The following is a 20187-nucleotide window of genomic DNA, read 5'->3' on the forward strand; positions in this document are numbered from 1 at the left end:
ACAACTACTGGTTCCATTACCAGAATCCTTCATGCTGGGCGGCCAAACTGAACTCTAACAACTATCCTGGATCCAGAAGGCTTGACTGCAATTTTTGACAGTTGGGACTTGGTTTCCCAGGTTACACCTCAGCATCCAGTGGCAAGAAGGTTTCTTTGTGCTGGGATCACAAGGGTGAAGCTTTTGTGGTCCTTTGGCTGTAACAAGGAGACAGCCAACTGACTCTTGGAGTCACCTCTTCTGTCTGGGGGATGACTTTTCTATGAGTGGGGCATTCCATGCACAGTCTTTTCTTTGTCAGACCAAGGTTCAACAGGTGCAGTATAGTCTTTGGGAAAGACTCTATTTTCTGGGTCCAGCGAACAGCAGGGTAGTCCTTCCTTGCTCCTCTCTCCAGCTCAGAAATGATCTGAGGTCTGGGTGCCAGGAGTGCCACATTTTTACCTGTTTCTTGCTCTTGGATGATGAGGTAACTATTAGAACATGGCTACTTAATCTCCTCTCGCCCAGTGAAAGCTTTCTGCAAAATATGGGATCTGGCAAGCCCTGAATGCACCATTCTGTCCATTCCCAACATGGCGGAACCCTTCTGTAGAGCTCCTTGGACCAACCAGAGGTGTGGCTATCGGATGGTTACACTCCCCTCAAAATAGCAGGTTGACAACAGCTACTTCCTCTTTGCCAGCCTGTCTTCCTAAGCAAGAGAGCAGCCCCTTCCCTGCATGATTACAATTTACCCTTCAAAAATAGTTTCCCCTTTGAAGCTTACCTTTTGGGCACATACCCACTCTTGACCATCGTCCTGCCAGGAGGAGGCTGCACCTCTTCGCTTGGCAGACCGTTTGGCTTCGTGAAAGTCATTCTCACCTTCTAGCAGTAGTGCAGAAGACTGTCTCCAGGACAGAAGCTTGTATGCAACCATGAATGGGTACTGGAGGCTTTCAGGAAAACAAAGTGGCAGTGATTTATAGTAGTACCATTTGGAAGTAGGCACTGATGAGTTTTCAGCGAGTAACTCTATACTTGCCAATTGCGCTATTAGCATTGCCACAGTTAAAACAACAAAGTGGGGTTTTATACTGTCAGGAAATCCAAAGTTAGTAAAATACATGCCCATCTTTTTAATATAATGAACTTTGCCTTTAGGGCTCAGTAAGCCTACCTTAGGAATGACATATGCATATTAAAAAGGACGATTTAGGACTTCCTACTGGTTTGAAAACAAATTTGAGCTTGCAGTCATGTTCAGGGCTATTATGCAAAAAGAGCCATTTCCTTACATGGCACATTCCAGAAGAAAGGTGATAAGCAACTAACCTATACTTTGGAAGGTTTTATCATCTAAGTGAAAGAACCTAAAAATGTCATCTGCATTCGTATGGTCACTCCCAGGTTTGTGGTCCAATAAAAAATGTCCACATCCTGTAGGGAAGTGGACCACCTCAACAGTTGGGGTTCTTTTTTTGTACATCTGCATAAGCTACCTGTGAGACTTGTGGTGTGTTCGAACTCTGAAGTGAGTCCCAAACAGGTAGGGTCTCAATATCTTCATTGACTGAACAACAGGGTTCGGGTGGCCAACAGAGTCAGCACCGACAACCACCCACACCAAGAACCTTGGGATCATCCTCAGCAGCAAACTCGACATGATTTCCCAAGTCAATGTCACTTCTATACCCTGAAGATGCTGGGGACATTTTTCAAATAGCTTCCAATCAGGACCTGAAAACAGTCTTGCAGACCCTGATCACAAGCAAGCTGTACTAGAAAAGCACGCTCTAAGCCAGGATCAACAAAAAAACTTGCCAGAAGGATGGAGATCATTCTGAACTTGGTTGCTAGAATCCTTCCACACCTGAAGGAGCTCCACTGGCTCCAAATTAACAATCAAGCACAATTCAAACTCCTCACACGCATTTTCAAAGAATTACACACCACTGGCCCAGCATACCTCAACAATCATATCTGCTTTATCAAACAAGCCTTCCAGACACCTCCTCTCATCTGGACTAGTACTTGCACAAATCCCACGCATATGGAAAACCAGATCTTGTGGTCAAGCCTTCTCTTACATTGCTCCTAAAGCTAGGTACGTCCTAACCGTACATTTAAGAGACTCCTCCTCATTTCTTGAATTCAGCAAAAAGGTGAGAACTTGGCTTTTCAAGTAGTCCCACTAGGCCGTAGGTGTGCCTAGACTCAAACCTGCTCAGCTCCAAGATACACCTCTAGGTGGTACTGTGCTCAACAAATTTGCATAACATAACATAGCATGACATAACATAACATAACCCTCCAATGCAGCTCTCTGGGGAGGAGTCATCTGCTAATAAAGGGAACTGGTTGATCTTGGCCCTCATCGTTTAGCTGTGCCAACACTGCCCGAATCCCAGGTTCAGAAGTCTCTGCTGAACACTGTCTGAACACTAATCAGGTGCCTTTAGGACAGGTTCTGAGCACACAGCTACTTTCAGTATGTCAAACGCATTTTGACACTCTTCGGTCCAAATAACTTTTTTGGGGCTGTTTCTTGAAGCAAATTCTGTCAATAGTACCACAATGATACCATACCTCTTAATAAATCTTCTGTAAGAGCCAGTCAAGCCAAGAACAGCTCTGACTTTCGTTTGAGTCTTTGGAGACTTTCAAGCCAGTATGGTCTGGATCTTGGATTGAAGAGGTTGTATATGACCTCTACCCACTTGGTGGCCAGAGTACACCACAGAACCTTACTCTATTTTACTCTTACTTGCCATAATAGTCAGTCCTGCCAACTGCAGGGCCTGAAGCACATCCTTGAGGTGGACTAGGTGCTCTTCCCAGGTAAAACAAAATACCGAAACATCATTCAGGTATGTTGCAATAGAAGCAACATTGAATTGAAAGTGGCCTTTTGGGGTTGAAAAACAGACCTCCCCTTGGCTCCTTGGGTGAGGGCGATCTGCCAGTAACCTGAAGTTAGATCAAAGGTACTTCAGTACTTGGCAGCCCCAAATTGTCAATTAGCTCATCAGCACTTGGTATGGGGGACCATGAGTTGTTGTAACTGCATTTAGGCCTCTGTAGTCCACACAGAACCTCATCACAGGTTTTTGTCCTTTGGAGTTGGGTTTGGGCACAAGCACTACTAGGCTGCCCAAAGGACTGTTAGAGGACTTTGGCCCCCATTACAACCTTGGCGGTAAATCCCGCTTTCTGCTGTGCAGAAGACAGCCAACATTCCGTTGCAGCAGCAGGATTCCGTTACAGGTATTATGACTCGCAGCTCGGAATCCGCCACAATACAGGCACCTTCACAAGTCCGCTACACCAAAGGTCAGTGATAAACTGGCAATAACAAAACCTACACCGTCACGCCAACAGGAATACGCCCACGGTATCACGACCCATGAATCAACGCAGCGGTCTTTCAATCGCGGTACACACCGCTGCGCTAAAAATACACACACATTTACAAAACACAACCATATTAGACAATTCAAAATACACACACCTGACACACATACACACACCACACCCACACACCCAATCCAATATAAAGCACACACCCACATCACCCACAAACCCTTACAACCAAAATTCAGAAAGAAGGCCAGAGAGAGAGACTACCTAACACAACACCAGCATCCACAGACACACAAAACCATCACTTATACAACATCCACGCACCTCAAACAACACACACCAACACATCCCCTCACACATCACAACAGACAGCACCTCACACATCACCCACACCACATCATGGCACCTCAAAGACACCCCAGGTTCTCTGAGGAGGAGCTCAGGGTCATGGTGGAGGAAATCGTCCGGGTAGAGCCACAGCTACTCGGATCACTGGTGCAGCACACATCCATTACTAGGAAGATGGAGCTATGGCATAGAATTGTCAACAGGGTCAATGCAGTGGGACAGCATCCAAGAAAACGGGATGACATCAGGAAGAGGTGGAACGACCTACGGGGGAAGGTATGTTACGTGGTATCCAGACACCAGATTGCTGTACAGAGGACTGGCGGTGGACCCCCACCTTCTCCCCCACAACTAACAACATGGGAGGAGCAAGTCTTGGCAATAATGCATCCTGACGGCCTCGCAGGAGTAGCAGGAGGACTGGACTCTGGTAAGGCAAACGTTTACTACTATAGCCCCCCAGCCCCACCTGCATGCCATCACATACTCCCACCCTCACCCCCATACCCATCACCCCAACAACCCACAGATACCCCACTAACACAACCCACACATCCCACAATCAAACCCTACATGTAACACCAAAGCATGGACACCCATCACCAAAGCATGTCCAGTAGAGAGACTCACTCATGCCCCAAAATCACCAATCACACAAGGGCCACGGCACTAATGCAAGCACAGGAGTAGAGGGTAACTCATTGCACAAGATGACACACACAGATACTAACATTATGCATTCACTCCCCAACAGGACCCATACCCAACGTCACCGGACAGGAGGTGCCAGACATATCCAGTCCCCCCACAGAAGAGGCCCATAGTGATGACAGCAGCTCTGCACGCCTGGATCAAGATTACCAGCTGCGCCCATCAGGGACCTCGGGACAGTCGGTTCCCCTAACACAGTCACAAACCACCACTGAACCTCCCCCCTCAGGAAACACCGCCACAGCACCCACTCAGCGGGCCCAACCCTCTGCCCCCAGGACACGTCAAGCAGCAGTGTGTCCACCACTACAGGGAACCCAGGCAACCCCACTAACACAGGACGATCAGGGACCTGGGGGCAGTGGCAGTGGGCACACGGTGCAGGGGAAAGAGGCACAGGATAACAGGGAAGCTGGGAGGACTGCTGTGCGACAGGGGAGGACAAGCCCAGGGAACTCCCTCTCCACGAGGCATTCTCCAACATCATGGGAGATTACCACCATTCCCAGGAGACCATGGGCACGGTACTGGCCAAGTTTCAGGAGACCCAGCGGCTGCAGGAGGAACACTACCTGGGGATCAGGGAGGATTTGAAGTCCAATCAACACCACCCTGGTCACCATTGCAGGGGTGCTGGCAGACCTTATCAACACCAGGAGGGACACAGTGGCACACCAACAGGCCCCTGACACTAGCCTGGACGATGAACAGCCCTCCACCTCCGCTGGCGCTAGTGGACAGGAGGCACCACCACAGGAACAACAGGCCACCAGCACCCCACCTCCTGCAGATGGAGATTCACCCCGCAAACGGTCCCTGAGATCCAGGAACAAGACAGAGAACATTGCCAAGACCCCCGCCAGGAAATAAGACCCCCCTGAAGGTCACTCTTCTGTCCCACTTTGTCACCCTGTCCACCTTGAACTGCCATTACTCCACTTCCTATGCCCCATTGGACAATGCACCTGTGATACTAATAGACTGGACTCTGCCATTGACATTCCTCCACCATCACCCCAGCCCATTTCACACCCCCCTCCACTTATTTGTACAGCAATAAACACACTTGAATCACAAAACAATCTGGAGTCTGTCTGTGCTTTCACTAATGTGTAATTGCAAAACCTCAGGAATATAGCAATGTCAATGTACTTGTTCACATACCAATGTAGTAGAGGGCACAAAGTGGGACCCAGATCTGTGAAATGGAAAGGCAAAGTAGCAAGTCAGGGTCCATACAGTGAGTGAAAATGACAGATTTATGCTAGCTCCAACAATAGTATGAGATGTTGGAAGCAGTTACAACTTCTTACCTGTGTCTCACTGGAAGTATTGCATGATGATGTTGTTTCAGTTGTCGACATCTTCTTCTTCTGCCTCCTCTTCTTCACTGTTCACAGGCTTCACAGCTGCCACAAGACCGCCCTCTGGCCCATCCTCCTGCACAAAAGGCACCTGGCGTCGCAAAGCCAGGTTGTGCAGCATACAGCAGGCCACGATTATCTAGCACACCTTCCTCGGTGAGTAGTATAGGGATCCACCTGTAAGATGGAGGCACAGGAATCTGGCCTTCAGGAGGCCGAAGGTGCATTCTATAATCCTCCTAGTGCGCCCATGTGTCTCATTGTAGCATTCCTCTGCCCTTGTCCTGGGATTCCTCACTGAGGTCAGTAGCCTTGACAGGTTGGGGTAACCAGAGTCACCTGCAAATGTCAAGGGACAATTGTTAGACACACACTAACCCTCAGGGACAACCCCATAACCAGACACCTATGTCAACTGTGTTGGGACCTTGGCCTCACCTATTAGCCAAACACGGTGCCTCAGGAGTTGCCCCTTCACATAAGGGATGCTGCTATTCCTCAAAATGTAAGTGTCATGCACAGAGCCAGGATACTTGGCATTCACATGGGAGATGTACTGGTCTGCCAAACTCACCATCTGCACATTCATTGAATGGTAGTTTTTCTGGTTTCTGTACACCTGTTCATTCCTGCGGAGGGGGACAAATGCCACATGTGTACCATCAATGGCACCAATGATGTTGGGGCTATGTCCCAGGGCATAGAAGTCAACTTTCACTGTGGGCAAATCCTCCACCTGAGGGAAAACGATGTAGCTGCGCATGTGTTTCAGCAGGGCAGATAACACTCTGGACAACACGTTAGAGAACATTGGCTGGGACATCCCTGATGCCATGGCCACTGTTGTTTGAAAAGACCCACTGGCCAGGAAATGGAGTACAGACAGAACCTGCGCTAGAGGGGGATTCCTGTGGGATGGCGGATAGCTGAAATCAGGTCTGGCTCCAACTGGGCACACAGTTCCAGGATTGTTGCACGATCAAGTCTGTATGTGATAATGATGTGTCTCTCTTCCATCGTCTACAGGTCCACCAGCGGTCTGTACACCGGAGGATGCCGCCATCTCATCACCTGCCCCAGCAGATGTGCGCTATGGAGGAGAACAGCGAGCAGAGGGGCATCCAACACTTAGGTATCACAATGTGTTATTTGCAAAAATGTAGAGAAATTGCAGTGTGCCGGTATCTGTCTGTATCCCAGGCCTAGATAGGTGCAACACAGTTTTTTTCCATCCCATGTGGCTCCCCTGAAATGGCGGCTGCCTGACCTGTAAGGTGGGACAAGGGGAAATGAGGTAACTGCGCTGGCGTTGTATACCGTTGTGGTGGGCGGTTGAAGACCGCGGCGCAATTCAGCATTGGTTAACATTGGGCCCTATGGGTCCCAGGAGCCAATGACGATGTACGCCAGCGGTGGCGGTACGCACCATCGCGGACGTGGCCACCATTTTCTGTCTGTTCACTCAATTGATACCTGACCTTCAACAGGAGAGGACCTCCACTGCAAGTGCTGCTGTGACCTGTGTCTGGAAGCGATGATGGCTACAGTGTCTGGGGACAGAGCCCCTGCCTTCACTTCGGAGGAGTTGGAGAAACTGGTGGATGGGGTCCTCCCCCAGTACACGCAACTGTACAGTCCTCCAGACAAACAGGTGGGTACACTGTGAGCATGATGGATGGGACATCAATGTACGGAGTGGGGTGGATGGAAGATACAAGGGGGGTGGGCTGAGGCCAGCATGTGAGGATGGTCAGTGTATGTTTTACTGGGCCAGGGTGGGAAGTTGTGCCAATGAGTAAGAAGAACCAGAGGGTGGAGTAAAATCCATTGTTACTTCACTTTACCTCTAGGTCAGCGCCCACCAGAAGAAGGGTATTTGGCGTGCCATCGTCAAAGACGTCCAGACCCTGGGGGTCTACTATAGACGGAGCACCCACTGCCGTAAAAGATAGGAGGACCTGCGCCACAGGAGCAAGAAGATGGCAGAGGCCCAGCTGGGGATGGCCTCCCAACATGGAAGGGGTGCCCGTCGCACCATGACCCCCTTGATGTACCGGATCCTGGCGGTGGCCTATCCAGAATTGGATGGGCGCTTGAGGGCATCACAGCAGCCACAAGGGGGTGAGTACACTCTAATTCAGCTGACTCTGCATGCTTTACGAGGTGTCTGGGTGGTCGAAGTGGGCTGTGGGTTCCCCTAGGCCAGGGCGGAATTGTTAGGCTAGGTCCCTTGTTAGGCAGGCTCTGTGGCACTCCATCCCCACTACTGGTAATAGCCATCTACACCTAGTCAGGCTCCTGTGACTTCCAGGTGTGCAGCAAATGCGCTTAGGCCTCGTACCCCATGGGCATGTGAATTAGCTAGGGACTGTTAGTGCATGGCTTAGTGCACAGGGCTGCTCCCTGTGTGTTGTGTCCGCCAACGGTAGTGGTGTTGCATGCACTCAACATGTGTTTCTTCTGTTTGCCCCCCTTTTTGTTTTGTCTCCCTGTTCTTGCGTGCAATAGCATCATCTGGCGGAGGAGCAGTGGCACCGTAGCAGGAGGGAGCTGCAACCCACTTGGCCCTGGAGGGTGAAGCAACGGAGTCTGAAGCCACGAGTGGGACGGAGGGTGAGGGGAGCTCCACGACAGGGACAGGAGCATACACCAGCGACTCCTCCTCTGATGGGAGCTCCCTTGCGGTGGCAGGCACCCATGTGGCCACTGCATCAATAGGTACAGCTGCCACCACGACAACAGCACTGCCCTCCCAGCAGCCCCTCAGTGTATGTCCTGTGCCTGCTCACCCAGGAGGGTGGGCATCTCCTTCGCCCCAGGCACCTCAGGCCCTGCCCCAGTCAGCCCTGCTGCCCTCAGTGAGGAGGCTATTGACTTCCTGAGATCCCTTACTGTTGGGCAAGCTACCATTTTTTATGCCATCCAGGGTGTCGAGAGGCATATTCAGAAAACAAATGCATACCTGGAGGGCATTCATTCTGGGCAGGCCGCCCAACAGAGAGCATTTCAGGCTCTGGCCTCAGCACTGATGGCAGCCATTGTCCCTGTGTCCAGCCTCCCCCCTCCAACTTCCTCCACCCAGACCCAATCCCCTGTACCTCAGCCTATCCCAAGCACACCATCAGACCAGCATGCACACTCATCAACACACAAGAGTGGACATAGCAAACATAAGCCCCACACATCCCACAGGCACTCACACAAGCACCATCCCCATGCAGTCACAGCAACATCCACTGCCTCCACTGTGTCCCCCTCCTTCATGTCCTTCTCCTCCCTCCCTGTCTCATCTCCACTCACACCTGCATGCACTACATCCACAGCCACTACCTCCATCACCAGCATGCCCATCACCACACACCGCTCACGTGCAATCACCACCCTCACTACCATTCACACATCCCCAGTGTCCTCTCCCAGTGTGTCTGTGAGCCCTCCTCCCAAAGTACACAAACGCAGGCACACACCCACCCAACAGCCATCCACCTCACAACAGCCTCTGACCCATGCATCTTCACCCAAATTCAGCAAAAGTACACCTCCGCCTGTTTATTTTCGATCTGATGCCCCTGCAGTGTTATCTCCGTTTCGAGTCAGGTATCTTGTGTGGGCTTCACCCATGCATTTTGGGACCACTGGTCCATGGACAATGATTGTTACACTATCTGGACTGTGTAGTTGGTGTACATATTTGTATATACTGATTTTTGAACTTTCACTATCTGATTTTTCATGATTACAATCGTTACAATCATTTAATTTTGTCCTAGCGTTCTTCCAGGGGATAGGGGGGTGTATATGTAATGATGCTGCATGTATTTGTGTATATGGTGTTGTGGTTGAGGGTGGGGGTATTGCGTGTGTGTGTCACTCTCTTTTCACTCCCACCCCTGTGTTGTAGGTGCAGTACTCACCATTGGTCATCGACGGCGTCTGTCCTGCTCCTGATACAGCAGGAGGAAGGTCAGCATGGGCAATATGTGTAACTCGGGCTCCATGGCGTCCTGGATCCTCGTTGGGTGTCAAGAGGTGAGTGGTTTCCCTTCTCTGTACTGTTTTAGCAGTGCTTTTGATAGCGTTGGTTCCTCCCCGGAAAAGGTGGCAGATGGGCCTCTTGTAATATAGTGGGCAGTACTTTGTCCTCCGCCTGTCTGTTGGCGGTTACCGCCGCGGTGTTTGTTTCTACCGCCATGTTGGTCAGAGTGTTAAAGTGGCTGTCTATGTTGGCGGTTTCCGCCATGGTCGTGATTCCATTTTATTTTCCGCCTGCCTGTTGGCGGTATTACCACTGCTTTAACACCGACCGCCAGGGTTGTAATGAGGGCCTTTGTCAGCCCAAGCTCTATCATCATGGCTACCTCTGTCTTGATACCAGCTTTGACCTTGTCTGACAGTCTACAAATCTTGCTTTTGACAGGGAAGCTGTCCCCAGTATCCACAACTGACATAATTTGTCAGATCTGGGGTCAAGGAAAACAGACCATCGAACTGCCTCAGCAAGGTATACCAGTCCCTCTGATGTTAGTCCGTCAAAGTGGAGGAGAGTACCACTCCATTCACTGATCCTTTCTTGTTGTTATTTGGCAGTAAGTCAGGGAGAGGTTCACTCTCTTCTACTTTCACCCATTGGTCACTTGTGGTTTTAGTCTCTTGACTGCGTGGGTGTCTGGGGGTTTCCAGGTCACCTTTTGTCCTGGGCAGCCATAGAAACTGCAGGCTCTAATACCCATACCATCTGATCTGACTTGTACTCCATCAAAGAGGACTTCTTGCCAAACCAGTGCTTGACAACCTCAGATTTGCCTTTTCCACGTAATCAGCCAGGCAAGATGGAAGGCCTAGCAAAAGGTCCACTATTTCCTGCTATGGTTCTTTGATGGGCTTCTCCTTTTCGTCTCTCACCAAATTCAGTGGACCTCTGTCAGACCCACTTTCGGAGGGCCATAGGGCAAGTAGGGGTTACTGGGTTCATCCTTGGGGGGGTGGCTTGAGGCATTTTACTCCTACAATCCAGTGGCCCGACCTACTAAGATTTCTGACCAGCTGGGCCAAGTACCTCTTCTGCGTTTGACTCTGAGGATAGCATGTTCTGAGCAGTCCAAGGCTGCCTTGGGGGCAATGTGTGGGTACAGGACAGTGAACACTGACCCACAACTCAAAATGTGTGTTGTATCAGTAATAGATCATTATTCAGCCAAATACTCATTTTTATGAACAAGAGAAGAATTTCATTTACTACCGCTGTCAGCACAAGGAATAATATGGCATTCATGAACAATCGGACAGTCCCCATTTCGGGTCGAGACTTTAGTTTTTCTTTGACGATACCCGGTCCTACTCCCTCTTCACTTTAGCAACAGTCGATTTCACTATCAGAAACACCTACAGTATGCCCAACTAGTAGTGTGATTCTCAAGAGTCCATTTTGACTCTAAGTTAAAATCAACAGTGTTTCAGCTCTACTAGCAGCAAGTTCCCCTGAGGGCAATAGGACCAAAACCAGTCTTAGCAGCATTAGCAGGTGTGAAGTGTCTGGAGCTCCTGAGTGTGTCTCGTTTTCGGGCACTTGGAGGTGCTGCAGCTGAGGTCAGGTGAGCCGGTCGCAAGTGGCCTGGTGGCTACACTTAGCGGGTTCAGTGTCTCTGACTCATGACCATGCTCCAGTGGCTCATTGTAGCTCTTCCTATGAGGTAAATGTCCGGTCCCTCTTCCAGTGGGGCACTGGTTGTGACTATTCTGCCTTGGATCCCTCACCTGGATGATAGTGCACTGGTGCTCCCATGGCATCCTTACTTCTCCGGCAAGAGGTAGAAGATCAGGTTGCGGTTCTTGATGCTCCTGATGGCCCCCTGCTACATATTAGGTCACTATATCTCGCAGCACAGGGGCTCCTACTCGATCGGTGTGGTGAAATCCTTCACAACGGCCCCTCCAGGCACACAGGGTCACTGCCCACTACTGCACAAAGTTACAGCCATTACCGCATAGCAGTCTTTTTTATGGTGGCCTCTCCTGATATACATAGATGCCAGCTTGGCACTATGCTTGGGCTGTGGCCTGATCGGTGAAGCATGGCACAGGCCTCAATTCACAGAGCCACTTTCCTGGTGCACGGGGGTTGTCTACACTGGCAATAACCTGATTAGTGCAACAGCTGTTGCCTCACACCTCGCACAGAGAGTGCACTCAACAGGCTCCCCACTGGACCTTGCTCACTCGAACTCTCTCTGCTTCTTCATAGGGCACACGGGTCTTGGCAAGCAGGCAGGCACTGGAGCTCTAGGCTCCAGGGCAGGTGATATCGGACTCCCTTGTGGATGCCCCCTCACCCACCAGGGAGACCAGCAGACCTTGGGCCCTAAGTCCTGGTCACAGGCAAAAGTCTTGCAGAACTTCCCCTCCTCACACAGCCCATCTGGATTCTTGGCAGATGACAATTGTTGGAGCCTTACGCTCCCATTCTTATAGTCCATTTCCAGAAATTAAATGTGACTTAGGGTCTGCATTTTTGAAGTTGTATATTGGTGTTTTGCATCTTTAGCATTGACCCCTCCTCTGCTCCTTCTTCCTCTTGAAAAGCAGTCTGTCACAGCAGTGGTGTCTCCAAAGCTCATAGAGACCACTACACAAGTCATGGGAGTGACTAGAGTTCGCACATGGATGTCAGCCACAGTGATATTTGCATCAAAAGGCTAGCCCACAGCCCTACTCTGTATGATTCTCTTCTCAGTACTATCTCATGTCTGAGATGTGACCAGGCCCCTTCCTTGTGACCTCTCACTGAATCAAAGAGCACCCTTTGAAGGGTACATGGGAAGCCTGATCTCCCTACTCCAGTGTGTGCAAATATGTCTGCGGGGATTTCTATACCTCCACTCCATGTTTCACCATGCAGGCCTCGGTCTCCCAGAATGGAACCCTGGGCCCTCCATGAAACGTAACATTCACAGGTACACATAAACCCAGTGCTGTATACATCATGCGCACACTACACAGTACTGTATCCTCCATATACTATACCACTCATAGGCACACATATATCCAGCACCAGTATTTAATATGCATGCACTGTCCAGCACTGTATCTTGCATGTACTGTACCACTCATAGGCACACATACATGCAGCATATGCACATAACACGCACACACTGCACCCTTCATGTATTGTACCACTCACAGGTATATACAGCCAGCAGATGCATTTATCCAGCACACACTGCACAGCACAACACCTTTCAGGTACCGCACTACACATCATCCAGCACATATATTTAACATGCATGAACTGCACAGTACTGCATTCTCCTGGTCTCATACCCTTCCCAGACACAGATACACCCTGCACAGATACACTGCTCCTGTGTTGCGCAGCATTCACAAACCAACTCATGCAGGACAAGGGTGAGTTACGCACATAGCAGTGGAACTTTAAATGAGTGAGCCTGTAGTCCTCTCTCAAGTGTCACAGTTTAAAAGGACCTGTTCACTACAACTGATCACCATAAAGTATTTGTGCAACAAACACACAAAGTAGCACAATGAAAATACCACATAAATAGTCCAGACAGGTTTTTAAAGATAAACAATAATTGTATGAATAAATCAAGGCCAAAATGACAAACATCCAATAAGTGGGAGAGGAGTTATGAATTTTTAAAGAGTTATAGCTCTAAAAAGCAAGTAGCCTATTAGGGGTTACTTAAGGTCATGCTGGATCGGGGCAAAGTCAAACTTTCAAGCTGACCGCAATGGCGCATGGGCCGGGTACAGGAGCCACGCAGGAACAGATCCTGGTCGCAAACAAGAGATGCAGAATTGATGGGTCAGTTGATGCGTCACTACGCAGTCTAGGGATGCATTTATTTTTCACACATGTTGGTTTCCGAAGAAGAACGTTGAAGGCGCGATGTGTTGATTCCGAAGCTGATGCACGTGGTTTCTCCACGCTCTCAAAGGGATGCATCAATTTTCCTTCAGCGATGGCAACGATGCATTGGTTTCAGTGCTGCATCAATGACGATGTACCAGGTGCTGCTTCCAGCAGGCAGAGGATGCATTGATCAATGCAGTGGTTGCAGAGGTGCTGCTCGGGCCCTCAGTGTGATGTGCCGGTTTTTCTCCTGCAGCAGTGTTGATGCATCATTTGCCACTTCCAGTAGACAGGAGATGTGTGGTTTTTGCTGGGGCAAGTCTCTGGGCCTACTTCCAGTGAACCAGGCACAGGAACAGGGGTAGAGACTGATTTCCGAGTCTCTAGCAACAGGAGGCAAGACAACAAACCCATGGAGATCAATGTGGGGTGCGAGGCAGAGTCCAGCTCTCCCTCAGTAAGGTCAGAGAGCAGCAGGCAGTATGGCAGCACAGCAGAAAAAGTAGTCCTTCCAATTCAACAGTCAGGCAGAGTGACATAGCATAGCAATTCTTATGACAGAGTCCAACTATATATATAGAAGTGTCTGATTTTGGGGTCAGAGACCCAGTAGTTATACCCAAGTGTGCCTTTGAAGTGGGAGTGACTTCAAAGAAGGGTCTTTGACGTGCACAAGTACCCTTTCTTCCTCAGCCTTGCATCTGACTATCAGTAAAGGTTAAGAAGCCCTTTGTGTGGGGAGAGACATTGCCTGTTCAGGTCTCCCACCCTTCCTACCTAAGAAGAGCCATCAGAATGCAGAGGAATGTGAACGGGCGCTCAGACAAACCTACCATTCCTGTGTTAGTCAATGTCTAGTGGGAATGTACAAAGTGTAGCTGCCCCCTACCCTAGACATATATTGGAGACAGGCTGCAGGCACACTGATTTGTAAGAGCAGAGAAATGCCCACTTTCTAAAAGTATTATTAAACACAACAGTTCCAGGAGGTTAAATAATAAGAAATTAATACAATTTGAAGTGAATTGAAAATCCAAATTTAAAAACCAGTGCCAAATCAGAAAGTAATGAAAAATATAAAGATAATTATTAAATGACAAATATACATTTAAGAATGACTACAGATATTACACTAATATAGATATACAACATAAAGGGGGTTATTCTAACTTTGGAGGAGTGTTAATTCGTCCCAAAAGTGACGGTAAAGTGACGGATATACCACCAGCCGTATTACGAGTTCCATAGGATATAATGGACTCGTAATACGGCTGGTGGTAAATCCGTCACTTTTCCGTCACTTTTGGGACGGATTAACAGCTCCTCCAAAGTTAGAATAACCCCCAAAGTGTAAAACACAAACAAAAGGGTGATGGATCCTAAAAAACAAAAAGACAACAATAGGCCAGACGCAAAACACAATCACTATTAGTATCCAATCAGTCAAAGATACATTGATGATGTTTAAACCCCCAAGATTTGCTGGGTCATCATCAGGGCATGTACATTTTGGAGCACACACAGATACTGATTCTCTAAAATACAAAAGTGATACTGTTATATAGGGAACTAATATAGAAAATCAGATAAAGAATAAGAAGGGCCAGTGACAAATACATTGCTGGTCACCCAACAGAGAAAATTCCTCAATAAGGAATCAGCCCTATAACAATCAACAGACTTCTATCAATGATAGGCATTAAAACATGAAAGAACATGAAAAATTACATAATGAAAGAGAAAACATGCCCTCCCAAAAATTGCACAATCAACCAAAAGAGGAGACACTAAGACGATAGGCACCACGTGAAAAAGTGCTCAAGTACTGTACCATAGAGATAAGATAACCAAAATACAAATCAACTGACTTGCGCCAGTTTCCTCAAACCCCAAACATCCTTTAAAGTATGAAAATGGCATTTATCTCCAAAAATATCATGGGATGAGCTTTGTCAAGGGCTAAGAGTCCCAAGGCCTACAAAAACAATCAGCAAAAATATGAGGCAAGGAGGCACAATGTTTAAGGCGAAGACCACCCTTAGAATGACAGGTCAAACACCTTGAAATGGCCCAACTTTGTAGGAATCTTACTGATTTATCTTTACCAAACTGTGATGTTCAGTAATATCTTGTTGATTCATGTCTTAGAACAAAAAGGAACTTTAGTTGTAGGATATGCTAGCTATACTTAATAAGATATTGTTGGAATCCAAGGTTTGCCGAACGTACATTTTCTCATGTACCTACCTAACCAAAAGATTAATCTGAGTCTTATGAAATAATAATGGTTTGACACACAATTCTTCCTTCTATGTCTCTGATGTCTACGGCATTGCTTGATTTGCATCTGAATGATGATATGACACTGCAGTATTGTTAACAACTCACTTGCCGCTTCAACAGCTTCCAATACCCTATTGGCCCAGTCCACCTGGCTGACTGAAACTAGTCCTGATCTTCACCATAGTGAGTGAGTGCATGTGAAGATTCTTCAGTGAAAGTTGGTACTCCAACTCCATTGGCGAGCCCCCTCCCAGATCCGGATTACAATGAACACCAATGTAAAGTGCCAAGGAATGCCTGTCTGAATTAACATATCTGACTGCAGGCAGACCACTGAAGCAAAAGTCTCTTAGCCAGTCAACCTAGCCACTCTAGCATCCGTCCCTGTCAAGCAAGAAGATTCTGCACCTTCTCTGCAGCATGCTACTGCCTTAGTGGCTTGTCTTCTCAAGAACTCCTGTTTCTGCTGCCTATCTGATCATATCTCATCATAAAGCAGCCTCTGTTGCTTCCCACAGCTATGACATGGTCCTTCATTAGGTCTGCTCAGTCCTATTTGCTGTGAGCCTTGTAGGTTGGCCCAACATAGGATATACTCGGAAGGGATACGTAGTGGGTGTGAAGAAATCAATCGCATTAAACCTACTGTCTACTTCTGAATCCGCTGTTCACTTAATCTTAGCAATATGTTTATGAATTTCCTGGAGCATATTTAAGCAGAACCTCAACCTTTCCTCATGTTGGATTTGTGCCCAATTTGCCCACAAATTCCTTAGAAGTGACCATGGTTTCAATCCCTCTCGAAGAAGTGGAACAATGCCTTGAAATATATGTGGCTGGAACTATTGCTTTGAATTTGCTAAAAAGCCAGTCTACATTTTATTCTCAAAAGGGGGCTTCCATTTTCCTGACCAAGACATCTCTCCACTTGCAGGACACCCTGCTGGCACTGCCAATGGACAGAGCTGCAAAACTAGAAAAGGCAAAGTCTTTGTGGGCTGTAGTGAATGTAACTCTTTATATATTCTTCAGCTTGATTCTGAATTAGTGCCTTACTTTTTCAAACTCCCATCAGTGTCATGCATCCTGCTGAGATCAAGACAAGGTAGCTAAATGGGAGTGTTTCCTCTTTGCAGTGGCAAGGTAGTTCTTAAGAAGGGGTTCAGTATACACACAAGTCAGTAACTGAAAGTCAGGAAGCAGAAGAACAAGACGTAAGCTGTGGGCTGAAGTATGTTGAAACAGAAGTGGATCAGACAAGGTGAAATGGGTAAACCTGTAAAAGAAAAAACTGGAAAGATAGGACTAATACTAAATAACAAACAACAGAAAGGTACAAAGCAGGAAACCATTAGATATACTATCATAAATATATATGTTACGTTATTATGTTATGTTGATTTGTACAGTGCACAAATCACCGGAGAGAGTGTCCAGGAGCTTGGGCAGGTGTGTTTGTGTTTGGTCCCCAAGGTGTTTATGTGAAGAGCCAGGTCTTAAGCTGCTTGTGGAACTTGAGAAATGAGAACGAGGCTCTGATATGTTGAGGGAGGTAGGTCCATGTCTTGACACTCAGGAGAATGAGCAATCTTCTGTTTCGCTTTTGTGGATGTGGAAAGTGTGTGCCTGTGAGAGTGAGGCAGAGTGCAGGTGTATGGTGGGAGGTGAGAATGTATGCAGCTGTTCAGGTATTCTGGTCCTGTGTTGTGCAGGGCTTTATATGTGTGTGTGAGAAGTTTGAATTGGCCAGGCTTGTAAATGGGGAGCCAGTGAAGCTTCCTGAGCTGCTTTGTAATGTGGGTGCACATGAAAGGTCGGCTATGAGTCTTACTGCAGCATTCTGGATGGTCTGGAGTCTGCCTAAGAGTTGTTTGGAGATTCTGGTGTAGAGAGTATTGCCGTAGTCCAGCATGCTGGGGATGAGTGCTTGTGTTATGGTCTTTCTGGTGTTCTGAGGCAACTATTTGAAGATCTTTAGTGCCATGCATAGGATGTGGAAGCAGGAGGTGCTCACTACTTTGAATTGAGCATTCATATTGAGCTTGTCAACTAGGATGATCCCTAGATTTCTTGCGCGGTCTGTGGGTATGGGTGCTGGTCATAGCTCCGACAGCCTCCAGGTGGAACCCCATAGAACGGACTTGTCACCGAAGACCAGTACTTTCTTCTTGTCAGACTTGAGCTTCAAGTAGTTGGTTTGCATCCAGTCTGCCACAATGGTCATGCAGTTGGTGAACTTGGTTCTTGATGTGGTGATCTTGTCCATCAGAAAGAGGATCAGTTGGGTGTCTTTGGTGTATGAGATGATAGTGATGTCTTGTGATTGCATGATGTTGGTGAATAGTGTTATGTATATGTTGAAATGGGTGGGCCTAAGTAATGATCCCTGTAGGTCTCCGCATAACAGTTTTGTGGTCTCTGATGGGAAAGGTGGCTGCCTGACCCCTTTGGGCTCTTCCATTGAGGAATGAACAGATCCATTTGAGAGAGAATCCTTGTATGCCAATCTCATGGAATTTTCTTATGAGGGTGTTATGGGAGAAAGTGTTGAGGGCCGGGGAGAGATTGAGCAGGATGAGGGCCGTTGTTTCTCCTTAGTCCAGGACGGTTCGAATGTTGTTGGTGGCTCCAATGAGAGCTGTTTCGGTGCTGTGGTTCTTTCTGAATCCTGTTTGAGTGTTGTCTAGATGTTTGAGGTGGGCAGTGTTGCTTGCTGATGGCCTTCTCAATCACTTTAGCTGTTTAGGGGAGCAGGGAGATGGGTCAGAGGTTGTTCACTTGAATTCAGATATTTTTGAGGAGAGCAGTGATTTCTGCAAGTTTCCATTCATCTGGTAAAGTTGTGGATGTGATGGGGGTATTGATGATGTGGGTCAGGGTCAGGATAGTACTGATTGGTGATGTAACTATGGTGAGGGCATGGGTTTCTTAGGGCCCCTAAACAGATGGTACACATGAATGCCACTGTGCCATTTCTGGTGAGCATTGTCCATTCAGGCAGGTGGCCGCCTTGGTTGGTGAAGGGTAGGTAAAGAGATTAGTTCTTTGGGGTTGGGTTGGTATGCAAAATTGCTGTAGATGTTTGTTATTTTGTTTTGAAAGAAGCAATATAGGTGCCAATCTCTAGCTAGTTTGCCCCACGGAGACACAATAGTGACTCAGGTCGCTGACTCCCAACTCCACCTGGGTGTCCGAGTCCTGGTCACAAAACTCACATGACCAGTGCTGAGACACACTTGGGGGAGAGGGGATTGTGAGAGATAGAGAGAGAGAGAGAGAGAGAGAGAGAGAGAGAGATAGAGAGAGAGAGAGAGAGAGAGAGAGAGAGAGAGAGAGAAAGAGAGAGAGAGATGAAGATTCCACGCTGGTCATTGGATGGCAATCGTAGGAGATCAGGTCCAGCTATGGTGTCCTAGCTCTTCCTGTAATAAACCGTGTTTGCTTAATATCTCGTATAACCACGGAGTGTACTAATGACTATTCTTTGGTCATAATGTAAGAACTTAGCTACCTGCGGTGATCCCCTTTCCCACTTGTGATGCTCTCTTGCACTCTATAGTCTCTATGACAATGGGATGGTCCTGCAAAGAAAGATATTACCCCACTATGTCTACCTATAACGTATCAACCTTCCCCACCTTATGCCCCATCTCCTACCTAGGGCTTGGCTGAGAGGACCTTCCAATTACATCGACTGGGGGCTTGGTTAGTGGTTTGGACTACAACTCATGCGACAAACAGCACAATTTTACAGCATTAAAATCATGACAATTAACAATGGCTGGGTGTTAGTGTACACCATAATTAGATCAGACACTTAGGCGCTCATTACAAGTCTGATGATCCTGGGACTGCCAGAGTCACCATTGGACCGCCACCAAAGCAGCTATCCGGCCTACATATTATGACCCTGGTGGAGCAGCCACAGTCCGACTGCAGGCACCGCCAGGTTGCCACCAGTCAATCAGTTTTGACCCTACTCCCCATTGGAACAGTCCACCATCAACTGCCAGACCTGGTCCTCCCTGGCCCAGAAACAAGCATCCTGGGACCAGTCAAAACGTAGGTGATGTGGTGAGCCAAATAACTATGGATTCAACACTCTGTCCATCATTTTATTTTGTGGTATTCATGGCTCACTCTACATTTCCTTTCTAGCTGCTAATAATGCCGTTTGGTGTCTCTGAGGTCTTCTGTGTACTAGGTAGCCAGCTTCTTTGATCCACCATGCTTGTTGGGTTTGATGGGTGTGAGAGAGTCCACTCA

The sequence above is a fragment of the Pleurodeles waltl genome, chromosome 9 (genome assembly GCF_031143425.1).
Source record: "Pleurodeles waltl isolate 20211129_DDA chromosome 9, aPleWal1.hap1.20221129, whole genome shotgun sequence".
NCBI lineage: Eukaryota > Metazoa > Chordata > Amphibia > Caudata > Salamandridae > Pleurodeles > Pleurodeles waltl.